The sequence below is a fragment of the Saccopteryx bilineata genome, chromosome 3 (genome assembly GCF_036850765.1).
Source record: "Saccopteryx bilineata isolate mSacBil1 chromosome 3, mSacBil1_pri_phased_curated, whole genome shotgun sequence".
Taxonomy (NCBI): domain Eukaryota; kingdom Metazoa; phylum Chordata; class Mammalia; order Chiroptera; family Emballonuridae; genus Saccopteryx; species Saccopteryx bilineata.
Window position 1 is genome coordinate 2,649,935 of NC_089492.1, and position 13,696 is coordinate 2,663,630.

Here is a 13,696-nt window from a genome sequence, read left to right on the forward strand (position 1 = left end):
TTTCCTTTAAGACCCAAGGCAAATACCACCTCTGCAACAGGGTAGCTTGGCTGGCGCTGTGTCGTAATTACCTGTTTACCCGTCTGCTCCTACTAGAACGAGGCAACCTGGTGTTCAGCATGCTGTGTGGCGCGTTCTTGGGGCTCAGCGTGAGTGTTTGAAAGAGGGAATGAATGTTCCAGACCTGCAAGGTGAGTTCCAGCTTTTACAACCAGACCCATCAATCTCTTCCTACCGACGGCTGTCTACCTGGCTCTTTTCATGCAGGGAGATGTCTGTGTGTCATGGAGGCTGATTTTCTGCCATGGGGCATCTCTAAATTGTGCAAACCATGGCACAATTTAGATTTTGAATGGATGACGTCAGACTTGAAGGTGTTTTGGACATGAACAATATCCAAAGAGCAACCGAGTGAAGTGGTAAGGGCTTCTACCCCAAAGTAACACAAATAAATATCCGTGAGTCCACGCTGATATAAATGACGGAATTAAAGAGCAAACAGGGGAGAAGAGACAGCTCTCCCAGACAGGAGAACTATAATAATCTATGTAGATACTTCCCGCCCTCATGGGTGGAGGGGGAGCAGGACCCCACATTCTCTAGGTGTGGGCTATCCCTAGCGACGTCCTTCCAAAGCACACACACAGTCTGGAAAGGCGTGTTGGCGGGAGAGTAACTTTACAGTGGAGAACCTGACGAACAATGACCTCAGCCTGGCAACCAAGGTCAGTGTCGACAGGCATCAGTCATGTTAGCATGAACAATGGCTACAATATGATAACAGTGGCGCTCTGTGTCTGTGGTCTTCCTCCCAATAACCCAGAGCCCTGGTCTAATTGTGAGAAAGACAGAGATTCCAACAGTAGATCCTCTTACAAAATACCTAACCAGCCCTCTTCAGAACTGGCGTGGCCACCAAGACCGAGGAGAGTCTGAGAAATGGTCACGGTCAAGAGCAGCCGAAGGAGATGGGACTACTAAATGCAAAGCGATGTCCCGGATGGGACGTTAAATAAAAAAACCGAGGAAATCTAAATAAACGATGGACGTTAGTTAATAATAGTGCATGAGCACTGAGTAATTAATTGTAACAGATATGTCATACTAATGTAAGAGGTTAGGAGGGGAAGTGGGGTACAGGGTGTACGGGGAGTCTCCAAACGAGCTGAGAGAGGGGGTTTGCTCACTTATCCGGTCACGGAGAGACAAGTACTGAGATGATCAGTTGTAGAAACTTCCAAAGCAACTTGACGGGGTTGCTTTATGTCCTTCGAATCTATTAATAAAAAATCAGGGCTCGGCCCAGCCAGGTGGCTCAGTTGGTTAGAACATCATCCTGACATGCCGAGGTTGTGGGTTCAATCCTCAGTTGGGGCATAAGAGTCAACCAACAACGCATGAATCAACGGAACAATAAGTCGATGTTTTTTTTTCTCTCTCTCTCTCAAAAAAAAAAATGAGACTTGTATTTTGTGTGACGTTGCTTATTAAAGATGTTATTTCTTTCTACTAATTTATTTTTATTGCATTTTACAAACGTATCAATCCAAGGAAAAAGAGCCGGCCCCTTGCTGCTGGCAGTTTGGGAAGCACCACTCTATATCACGGGGAATTGGTCCAAACTGAGATCATGATGGAAATAGAAAATACGAAGATGGAGCTCAGGAAAGAAAAGACAAACCTGAGAAGATTTAAGAAATAGGAAGTCACCTGACCAGGCGGTGGCGCAGTGAATAGAGCGTCGGACTGGGATGCAGAGGACCCAGGTTCTAGACCCCGAGGTTGCCACCTTGAGCATGGGCTCATCTGGTTTGAGCAAAAGCTCACCAGCTTGGACCCAAGGTTGCTGTCTTGAGCAAGGGGTCACTCGGTCTGCTGAAGGCCCACGGTCAAGGCACATATGAGAAAGCAATCAATGAACAACTAAGGTGTCACAACGAAAAACTGATGATTGATGCTTCTCATCTCTCTCTGTTCCTGTCTGTCTATCCCTCTCTCTGACTCTCTCTCTCTCTGTCTCTGTAAAAAAATAATAAATAAATAAAAACTCTTTAAAAAAATAGGAAGTCTTCAAAATGGCATTTTGCTTTTATTTAAAAACAATGACAGCAAGCAGCTCTCTGTGCTAAACATGACCCCCCGCCCCGTGTTTGCAAATGAAAATTCAGACGTATAATAAAACCTGCAGGAACAGTCCAGCCAGCCTGTGAGCCCAGAATGTTCCCCTGAGCAAGGTGCACTTAGTGGTCGTGGCCAACTCGTCTTTCCGCTGGCCAGAATTCGAAGGAGGGATCTGTCTTCTGGCCCCCACACTGTCATGCTTGTCTTTGTCCTGCTTTGTCTCTGGGCATCTTCTCTAGGGGCGCCCCTGCCCCCCTCTATGCTGCTCTTGCAGCTTGCCTGTCCCCCTCTCCCCATTTCACAGATGAAGAAGTTGAGGCTCTGGGGTTGGGTGGCCTACTTGGGACCACCAGGCTGTCACATAGGGGAGCTGGGACTTGAACCCAGGCGTTCCTGGCTCCCTCCTCCCTGACCAGTCTCTGGTTCTTGGCACTTGAGAGCCAGCACCCCAGGGGCTGGGACAGACCCATGGCTCCCGGGGGCCCATCTAACTGCACCTTGAAGTGTCTCTGGGGTCTCACTTTCTCTCACTGCAGCTTCTCTAGGTGGATTGATGCCATGATGTGGGCAGTAACCCGGGCCTCGGTGTCTTCTCAGTGACATCAGCTCCATGCCCTCATGACAGTGCTCTATCCTCTGGTCTTAAATGTGCATTTCTGCTTCCCTGAGTGAGTGGCTCCTGGGGGCAAGCCCTCCACAAATCAGGGAGGCAGGGACTTTTCAAGGGGGAACTGTTCCCAGGGTGTGCAGCTGCTTTGCCAACAAGCAGGAAGCCCTTCCTGAAAGCTGCACACACAAGGTCAGTGCTCGGCCCACCTGGCGTGGTGCAGAAAGGACTGCCAAATGCTGCTGTTTTGTGTGTGTGTGTGTGTGGGGGGGGTGAAGTGTGAGTACTGCCCCAAGAAACGGGGGAGCACAAGTGCGCAGCCGGACAGATTGCAGCTTCGACTTCCAGCCCCGGTCCCTGTCTCATTGCTTCTTTTTCTCTGAGTCACAGTTTTCACATCAATGACATGGATGTTGACAACAGTGCCTATGCCGCAGGGTTGCTCTGAGGTTTACAGACAGTGTTCATAGGACTTGACCCACGGATCCCAAGTAAAATTGTTAACACTACACTCTGGGTGGTCCATGCTCATCAAGGGTAGTAGTAATCCATACAATAATGCTACAGCTAATCCGTGACATTTCTATTAAAGCCATGCACCCTGCTGAGTCTTTTACAGCCTGGTTCTTTTCCTCCTACCACCTAGTTTCACATAGGTCCTTCACAAGCCCCATTTTACAGATGAGGAATGAGGTTCAGAGGCATTATGCAAGATGCCCATTATCAGATGCTGGTGAACGGTTGAACCTGAACTTGGGTCTGCCCCATTGCTCCTCCAACTCCAGAGGCTCAGCTCTTGGGCACCACAAGTATGCTCAAGGGATAAGAAGGTCTGCTAGACACCCAGCTACTGTTTCCCAGGTTGTCTGCCCTGCTCATCTGCATCAAGTCTTCCTCCTGCCCTCCCCTATTTTCTTCCTTGAGCAGAATAATCAAAGCTGCCTTTCAACAATATCAATTTCAAACCTATCATGGTCAAGTCAAGGAAATTGACTTGTATCAATTATCTATAGCTGTGTAACAAACTACCCCCAAACTTAAGACACATAAAACCACAAGTTTTTTATTTTATTTGCTCAATAATTCTCTGGTGTAGCAGTTTGGGCTAAACACAGCCAGACAATTCTGCTGATCTGTCTGGGTATCACATGGCTGCAGCTGGCGGAACGCTTGACCGGCGCTGGGTGGTCTGTGGCAGCCTCACTCACACGTCTGGCAGCTGGCAGCTTGTTGGCCAGGACGCCCCAGTTCTCTTCCATGTGGCCTCACTAGGCTGGCTTGGGTGTGTTTAAGAGGATGAAGAGAAAACCACACGGCCTCTTGAGGCCTCGGCTCAGAAGTTGGACATGGCTGTGACACATTTCATTGGTCATAGCAAGTTAGGACACCTGTCCAAACTCAAGGGGTAAGTAGCTAGACTCCATCTCTTGCTGAGAGGAGTGTCAGAGACTTGGTGGCCACGTCTCATCTACCACACTGAGCACAACCCCCTCCCCCAAAGATATCCCGTCACTATCACCCCTTATGTCCCTTCATTCCTCTCCTGACTCCCCTTCCCTTCTCTTTTTTTTTTTTTGGTATTTTTCTGAAGCTGGAAATGGGGAGAGACAGTCAGACAGACTCCCGCATGCGCCCGACTGGGATCCACCCAGCACGCCCACCAGGGGCAAAGCTCTGCCCACCAGGGGGCGATGCTCTGCCCCTCCGGGGCGTTGCTCTGCTGCGACCAGAGCCACTCTAGCGCCTGGGGCAGAGGCCAAGGAGCCATCCCCAGCGCCCGGGCCATCTTTGCTCCAATGGAGCCTTGGCTGCGGGAGGGGAAGAGAGAGACAGAGAGGAAGGAGAGGGGGAGGGGTGGAGAAGCAGATGGGCGCTTCTCCTGTGTGCCCTGGCCGGGAATCGAACCCGGGACCTCTGCACGCCAGGCCAACGCTCTACCACTGAGCCAACCGGCCAGGGCCTCCCCTTCCCTTCTCATGCTTTTAATAATGCTTTCTCACTTCCCATCACCCAAAGCTTCATTCAATCACTCAACAAATATTTTATTATGTGCCAGGGACCCAGAAGTGAACGAAAACAAAGTCCCTGCTCTAAGGACAATGAAGAAATAAACAAGCACCTATTGTGAGGCTGTGGTGAACAATGAGCGTTTTGGAGAACAACAGACAGAGTGAGAGGGTGGGGAATATGCTTGAAAGGATGGTGGTTCCTATTATAGACAGTGATCACATGACATCTAATGAGATGACATCTTCAGGCTTGAAAAATAGTGAAAGGATGAGAAGGTCCAAGCAGAGGGGGAAGAGTTTCAGGTGGAGCAAACAGCCGGAGCAAAGGTCCTGGGGCTGCCACTGAGAGACAGAACACTTTACAATCTTAAATGTAATAAAAAAAAACACCCCACACCCATTTCATTAAAGAATAAAAAAGAAAAGATTAACTATGGGGAAATTCTTGCTGAGCAAAAGCATTTTATATTACCTGATTGTTATAATGAGAATCAAATTACAGTGTCTGAAAAAGGGATGACAGGTCACCTCTGTGAGCTTCAGGGAGCTCATCTGTCAAAAGGGGTATGGTGCCTCCCCTGCCTCCTGGCTTGTGGTGAAGATTAGACACCATAAAACGAAAGTTGCTCCGCTTCTGGTTTCACTTCCTACCGCAAGGTTGCCAGTGATTTTTTTTTTTTTTAAAGAACACATATCACTTTCTGGGTAAACCCCTCCGAAGGGCCCTGATGCCTAATGTAGAAATTGGGCCCGGCGCCCAAGCCTCACTACCAGGGTCCTGCCGCCTGCCCTTTTCACCCTCTTCACCACACCTCTCAAACCCCATGGTCCAGGCCTTGCAACCCACCAGCTCCTCTCCAAAGCTGGCTGCCGCTCCGATGCCCTTTGCCTGGGGACCCCCAGGCTCCGGGGACCCTCCTCCCCTTACTCAGGCCTCAAGACCTGGAGCACCAGCGCTTTGCGGGTTATGGCCCCAGATCGGTGCCATAAGCTGTCCACCTGTAGCCGGTTTATAAAGCCCCGATCAGACCATCGTCCAGCATCAAACCTTAGTGCGGCCCACCAGCAGCTGTGATTCCACTAACACAATTGTGTCCTTGAACCTCAGTTTCTCCATGTGCCGAGGTGCCCAAGACGCCGAACGCCCGAGGGCGGGTGCAAAGCCTGGAGAGGTCACGGACCAGACCCGGGCCCACCGTGGGGTCCGACACCGCTGTTTCCGACTCTGGGGCGGGGTTGGGGGCCCCCTGACCAGGGCGTCCAGAGGGGACGCGTCTGGGGTTTGGGGACAGGCAAGGGGTCGGAGGGCTTCCGAAGTGTCCCAACCCCGCCCAGAGCGCCGTCGCTACGGCCTCCAGGACGTCCGCACGTCCAGCGCCCCGTCCCACCGCAGCCAGGGTTTCCCCAGCCCGCAGCCACGGCCGTGCAGCTCCGGGCGGTCCTGAAAGCCCAGCCCGCTGACCCAAAGCGAGCGGGAAGCGAAGCCCAGGAGCAAAGCCCGGCGGCGTGCTGGGCATGCGCGGGCCGCGGCGCGCAGGCGCGGTCCTCCGGGAGGCGGAAGCTCGGGACCGGGACGCGGCGGGCGCGCGCCTCAGCCGGCCGCCGCGCACGCGCAGCACGGCCCCGAGGGCGCGAGCCCGTCGCCGCCGCCGCCGCCGTCGCCGCCACCGGGCCGGGAGCGCTGTGCGCCCGCGGCGTGAGGTGTGGGAGGGAGCCGGCCCGTGCGCCGCGCCGCCGCCCCGTCGTCGTCCGTCCGCCACCCGCGCCGAGCGCGCCCGAGTGAGTGCGGGGCAGGGCCGGACCGGGGCGAGGGCGGCGGGCGGGCGGGCCGGCTCCGGGGCTGCTGACTGGCAGGGCCGCGGCCCGAGGGCGGACGGGCCGCGCGGGGCCGGACAGGCCAGTTCCGTGGGCGGATACGGCGGTGACCGGGTCCTCCCGCGCCGCCCGCCTGCTGCCCGCCGAGATCGAGTGGGGGCGAGGCCGGGGGCCTCGGGGAGACCAGGGGATCGGGGACACCGGGGACTCGGGCAGGCCGGGGGCGCGGGGAGACCGGGGGCTCGGGCAGGCCGGAAGGGGGCGAGGCCGGGGGGCTCGGGGAGACCGGAGGGGGCTCGGGCAGGCCGGGGGCTCGGGGAGGTCGGGAGGGGGCGAGGCCGGGAGGCTCGGGGAGACCGGGGCTCGAGGAGGTCGGGAGGGGGTGAGGCCGGGGGGCTCGGGGAGACCGGGGCTCGAGGAGGTCGGGAGGGGGTGAGGCCGGGGGGCTCGGGGAGACCGGGGCTCGAGGAGGCCGGGAGGGGGTGAGGCCGGGGGGCTCGGGGAGACCGGGGCTCGGGCAGGCCGGGAGGCTCGGGGAGACCGGGGCTCGGGGAGTTCGGGAGGGGGTGAGGCCGGGAGGCTCCGGGAGACCGGGGCTCGGGGAGTTCGGGAGGGGGCGAGGCCGGGAGGCTCGGGGAGACCGGGGCTCGAGGAGGTCGGGAGGGGATGAGGCCGGGGGGCTCGGGGAGACCGGGGCTCGGGGAGTTCGGGAGGGGGCGAGGCCGGGGGGCTCGGGGAGACCGGGGCTCGAGGAGGCCGGGAGGGGGTGAGGCCGGGAGGCTCGGGGAGACCGGGAGGGGGCGAGGCCGGGGGGCTCGGGGAGGCCACGGTGCGGGGAGCGGGGTGGGGGCGAGGCCGGGAAACGTGGGGAGTCCGGGAGGCCGGGTCTCGGGCGGCCGAGGCCGTGGGAGGATGGCCGGCCTCCGCCGGAGCGGGCCGAGTGCCTCAAAAACAAAAGCGGAGAGAGGAAGGAGGAGGACGAGGGACACACGCGGGGACCCTGCGGGGACCGGGAATGGGGACTCATTGGCCCGCGGGCAGGGTGGGGTGGGCCCCGAGGGCTGCGGGAGGCTGCGTCTCGAACCTGGGGCCGGGGAGGGCTCAAGTTTTCTGTGGCCCAGCGGTCCCCTCAGTGATGGCCCTGGAGAACTCGTTCGATTCATTGTGCCTCCCAAGTTTCCTCCTCCGCGGTCCTAGCCCCCAAATCGGCTGCTGCACCGTTAGGTGGGACCACTACTTGTTGTTCCTCTCTCTCTGTTCCTTTCCTAGCCGGTTCTTTTTCGGGAGGTGTGTGTGTGTGTGTGTGTGGTTTTACTTAATTACAGGATTTTGTAGCTTAATGCACTAAGAGTTTTTGTTTTTTGTTTTTTTGAGCCATTTCAACAGTGTGCCATTCTTGCCTAGTTAGCCTGCAGCTGGGTTTTGGGCAGTGCAACTAAGATAATTGTAATATTGTAGTAATTGTGGGAACTGGAGGCTATGTACAGTTTGAGGATCTGTAGTTAAGATGTCCTAGAGAGTTCTACTCAGAAGGTAAATATTTTCGTGGCTGGAAAAGTAGACAGGCCGTTACTATTTGGAACGAACAGAGCCTCACCCTTAATATTTGTCAAATGGGTTAGTGAAAATAGTCTCCTCTTGGAAAAGACCCAGCTGAGTTCTCCGGTCAGTTGTCCCGTCTTTGAAAACCTGTGAAAAAGTGGTAGGAAAGTATGTGGATAAAGTGATCAAAGTGACAGATGTTAGCCTTCCACTTACTTTTATTTACAACCTAGATAATATTTTTCTCCAGTTGTATCCTTGAGTTAATTTTAAAAACTCTTTAGTATGAAACTTTAAAGGAAGTTATTTTGTTTCAGTATCTTTAGGGTATTATATTTGTGGCTGTCCTTGGGGGGGGGGACACACACTGACCTATATTGCTCATCTCTTTTGAACACTTTTGTGTAATAGATGCTACGGAAATCACAAGCTCACGTACTATGAATTCTCCTCTAAAGAATTTCTGGTCATTATCAAGTAATCTAGTTTAATAATGAACACTGGCAAAGACTGTTTAAAACCCATGTTCCCTTTGAAAGGAGCCCACGGTCACATAGACTTCAGTGCGTCTAAGGCACTGGGTTGAGTAGAAGGAGTAGAATAGGCATCAGATAGCAAGTCTTGGGTAAAGAAGACACTGGATCCAAAACGTAGTATTTACTGTGTGGACACATACTGGAACTCCTAGAGGAGATGTGACTTGAGCCTCTTTTGAGTCTGGCAGTGCCTGGAAAGTGGACACTGAGTGTTAGCTGGGGGTGGCGTCCCCGAGCGCAGCAGTGATGGAGAGTCTGGAGTGCAGAGGTTCTAAGCAACGCTGAGGACCAGTAAGACGTTTTCAACAGATTGCTTCTATATTCCGTGCCCATTGTTGGAAATCATTAAAACGTTTTTCACTAAAAGTTGTTTCTGTGACACTTTGTGGCAATTGCAGAACTCAGCGTCCCAATATTCAAAACTGGGTTCTTCAGCTAGTCAGATAATTTTCTCTCTAGGAAGTTGGAGAAACTGTGTAAATAAAATTGTATTGTTCAGGGTAGCTCCTCTAAAAGTGACCGGTTAGCTCCTACAGGAGAAATTATGATATATTCTATATTTATGTGTGCATGTGCGCACACACACACACACACACACATATATATATGCACACACATATGCTATAATGTAGTAAAAAATGCTTTGGTAAATTTCTGTCCTTTTTTTGGATGTTATTTTGAGTTGAGAAGTAGGATCTTAGTTCGTATCTCTATGAATTCAAATGCGAAGTTGCTGTCAGCCCTCAGAAGGCGCCCGGGAAGAGGGTGGAGAAGAGTGCGGCTGAGCCCTGGGTGCACCAGCGACCCTGAGGGTGGTTTCTTCTCTGCTGTAAAGTGTTTGGTGGTGGGTTATTTGAGTCCTTTATAATGCTCTCTCTCTACCACCATTTTGTGTTTCTGATTATAAAGCAGCAGAGGAACCCCTTTCTGTTCCTAGTTCCTACCTATAACAATTGTGTGTTTTTTTAAACTAGGCTCTATGATGAAAATAAATTCCAATAAGTATCTATAGTTTAACTTTCAGTTTAAGTGGGATTTTTAGCAAATGCTGTTAATTATAGTCTGATTTGCATAGACACTAATGACATGGTTCACAGACAGAAGTAGGAAATGGATGCTTTTGCCCGAGTGGCACCGTTCCCACTCTAGCAGTCGGAAAGCCTCAGAAAAATACTGAGAGCGTCATACACAGTTGACCTATTTTTAAGGACATGCAGGTGTTGCCTTTTAAACTTTGTATTAAAAGAATCCTACCTAGATTTTACTTATATACATTGCCATTTACTATAAACTCTTTTCAGAACAAGAGAACAGACTCAAGTTTTCTATTGGAACATTATCCAGTGATAGAGGAGGAAATGTGCCCTTACTGTGTGGGTGCACGTGGTGTTGGTGGGTGTCGCTGCCTTTTCACAAATGAGCTAATCCGGAGAGGCTCTGCTCCGGACGTTGCGTGGTTCAGCACTGCGCCTGCCCTGGGCTGAGTGCTCTACTGCGCTCTGTCCTGCTTCCTCACGAGAACCAGAGTGCTCATATCCTCTAGTTCATATCTGCATTTTTAGATGAAACACTGCAACTTGGAGTTCAAGTAGCTCGCCCAGGGTCCCTCAACTGCAGAGTGGCAGGTCCTGGTCGGCCAGGCCCGAGGGACTGACCAGTGCCAGCTGCTGACTGCACAAGGGGCAGTCTTGAATGCCTTAATGCAGTCTTTGGAGTAGGAGTCAGTAGTGTGCAAGGGTGGTGACCGTGTCTGGGACAGTGGCAGTCATTGTATTCTGTGTTTGAAATCTCTACTTTCAGAACTAGAAATTCTGATTTGGCCAACATAGAGCAGGTGAACATTTTAATGAAATATCAAAATTTTTTAGAATTAGTTAAAATGTCTAGTGCATTCTGTAGTGATTGATGTATCTAACTTGTTCGAGGATGTGCTTTAGTGAGTTCTGCATTTATAGACTTTTCTCACTGGTGAGTTTTTGGGGGGTCACTTGCTTATGAACACGGTTTTGTGGACAGCAAGAAGTAACAGAAGGGAAGAGCAAATTGCATGTGTCTCAGACAGGTATAAGCCCTTTAGTCATCCTAGTATTTACCGTCTGAAGCACGTTGTTGTTCTAACAATTTCTGAAATGACTGCTCATTCTCACCAGTTTAGAATTTTCCATCCTGCTTTTAGCAGTTGACATGCTCTCTATTGCTATATTTGGGGCTAGTGGACCAAACCCAAGGCTTAGAACCTAAAAACCCGTGTCTGTCGGCTGTCTGCGCCTGGGACCTGCTCCCACCTCTGTATTCTGTACTAAAAGTCCTGCATCCAGTGGTTTGCGTTCTGCCGTGAGCTCGCGGTGCTTGTCGTGTCCACTCATGGCCAGAGCACCATGCCTCTGTCTTCGCTCGCCTGGGGAAAAGTGTAACCAGTTCTATGCATTTCATATTTTTAATGGATTGTGTGTCTTCTCATGAGAATTTAAGTACCACGAGGGCAACTTTGTTTTACACACTCTTGCATGCGCAGTGTCTGACTCACTGAACACACTGAATGGAAGGAACTCAGGCACTTGGATTACTGGAGAATGTCCCGGGTCAGTAGCTGTCTGCCGCTGTGTTGGCCTTGGTGAGGAACCTCACTGAAAGACTGCAGAGGACGTGATACCAGGAAGAACTTGGACAGCTGTGTCTTCGCTGTTGTCTGCTTTATTTTAGGTTACTGGTATCGTCACACTTGGGCCGGGAAAACTATTGCTCTGCCCCTTTACACTTTTGAAATGCCCCCCCTCCGCCCCACCGAGATTGATCTTGTTGGGATTGTCATTAGGACTCGTTCTGAATTCTGAATACAGAAACTTGCTCAAGGTGACACTAAATGGTGGGATTTATAGCAGACCTTTGCTGACTGGCCCAGGCGCTCTCTCATGGAGCTTGCCCTAATCAGCTGGATCCACTGGATACTCATGCGGGTTTTACACGATGCCCTGAAACCGTCTGTAAAAGCTGTTTTCCTAACGCTGCCTTGCCGGGTCCACAGCCTTCCAGCTTCCCCGGGCCTGCTCAGGAAGCCCTCTACTGTCATGCTGTCAGTCAGGTAAAACATGGAGAGAGCAACGGGTCACTTACCTTCACTTGAGATCAGGAAAGTCAACATTTGGGTGAAAAAGTATAGTTTGCTTTTCCTCATCAAGTTCCCCCTTCTGCTTGCTCTCTGCTGTGTGAGGACTCACACACTCACTCACACACACTCTCTCTCTCTCTCTCTCTCTCTGCAGCTTTGGTTCTCAGTGTAGTCACAGGATGGCAACATCACTGTCACCTACATCTGAGACGGGGCTAGGGGGTCAAGCCAGTGGGCAGAGGGGTGTGTATGGTCTCTTTTGACTACTTAGATTTGCTAATGAGATTGATTGCCTTCACTTCAGGACTCTTAAATCATTGTTTGTTTGTTTTCAGCAGTTTTAGAGTTTTGGGGAGACCCTAACAACTACTTTTGCTGAGAGATTTTTAATGTATTCTGCTGAGACCACTTAATCTTTTGAACCCTGATTTCAGAATGAAGAATTTTAGGTTGCAATAACAGTTTAAATGGCTCCTGGACTTTACTTTTGGCAAATGGCAGGTGAGTGTGTATGTGTGAGTGCTTGAGGCACATTCCCTGCTGGTTTTGTTTTGGTGCTGAAAAATTGGCTAGCTTCTGCTAGTCAGGGTGATTGCCAAGTCTTGGGGTGACTAATGAACAGTGTTGTGTTAATGGTTCTCTTCCTAGGATTAAATTCACATCTAACTTTAATATGTTTTGTTCTGCCTTTTGTCCTTTCTTTCCCCCCAAAACCCCCAAAGGCTAAATGAAAGTTTCATGTACAAAGAAGGGGGAACTCCTTTCTGTTCCGTCTTATGCAGAATTAGGTGCACCTTTTGGCAAATGGGATATTGAGAACTTGGGGGCAAGGATTTTATGTTCTTTCCGTGGGTTTGGGTCCCCAGTGTCCTCATACTACAGAGTCGGTGGCCATCAGTACTTGGGTTGATTGAAGACAGTGGCTCCTCCTGCTGAGGTCCTGAAGGGAGCCAGTTACAAAGACTAAAGTAAATAACTTTGTTCCAGGAGCTTTGTGGGAAAGGGTCTTTAAGTATATGAAAGTCGTTACAAAGGTAATGAAGAAGAATTAGGGATAGACAGGTGGAGTTCAGTGTGATGGCAAAACAGTGAGAAGGATGTTTCCACATGATCCTACCCCTCCCACCTGTCCCCACACCTAGTGACCAACCTTTCAGTCGACCACACAGCTCTGTGAAGGTGCACACAGAGACGTGAGCTGGGAGAGAGCCCTCTGGAGCGGTATCTTCCTCCTTAAAACTGGCAGTGAGTTCAAGTTGGGGTTCATGGCAGGTGATGGGCTGTGGCCCCGGGAAATGTGCCGCAGAGCACCTGGCCCCGAGTAGCTGCCCAGTGGGCCAGTGTTGGTCCTGGCGCGCTCACCGCTCAGGAGGCCACCAGGGCCAGTGACTGCTTGCTGCTGCGGCCGTGCGCTCTCGCGCCTCCCCTCCCCACCCCTTCTGTGGTTTCTGTAGTGTTGCCGCTCTGTGGTTTTACATAGCCTTTTCCTGGTTACAGTGAGGTTGCATATCTTTTTATACATTTGCTGGCCACTTGGCCATGCTCTGTTTCATACAGTGCCCATACTTTCCCAGCAGGTTTTAAACAATTGATTATAGACTTCTTGATATATTCAGAAGTCCTTTGTTGGTTATATATTTTGCCACAGTTTCTTCCCACTTCGTCATACACAGTTTCATATGATGTACGTGGTTTTATTTATTTTTTTGATGAACAAAAGTTTAGTATAGTGCAGTTTATTGGTCTTTTCCTTTCTGGTTGGTGCTTTTCATGTCTTTATTAATCATCAGTTAATTCCTCTGTTATTGTCTAAATGCTTCAGTGTTGCTTTCCCCTTTTGCCTTTACAATTTTGAATTGGTTTTGGTGTCTAGCATGAAGAAAGATCGATTTCATCAACATGTGGACATCTAGTTGTCCCAACACCGTTTATTAAATAGAGCGTCCCTCTCCCCAGT

General features: G+C 51.3%; 1 protein-coding gene across 5 annotated transcripts in view; it reads left to right on the forward strand.

The window, feature by feature from the left end:
- The first annotated feature begins 6,345 nt into the window (after positions 1-6,345).
- PTK2 (protein tyrosine kinase 2) overlaps positions 6,346-13,696 on the forward strand; it is a 197,514-nt gene continuing 190,163 nt past the window's right edge. For 3 of the 5 annotated variants that reach the window (XM_066265588.1, XM_066265595.1, XM_066265596.1), the window contains exon 1: positions 6,346-6,516. The gene's annotated coding sequence lies outside the window, so the exon portion shown is untranslated. The remainder of the gene's footprint in view (positions 6,517-13,696) is intronic. The other 2 variants (XM_066265592.1, XM_066265590.1) reach the window with 1 other exon arrangement.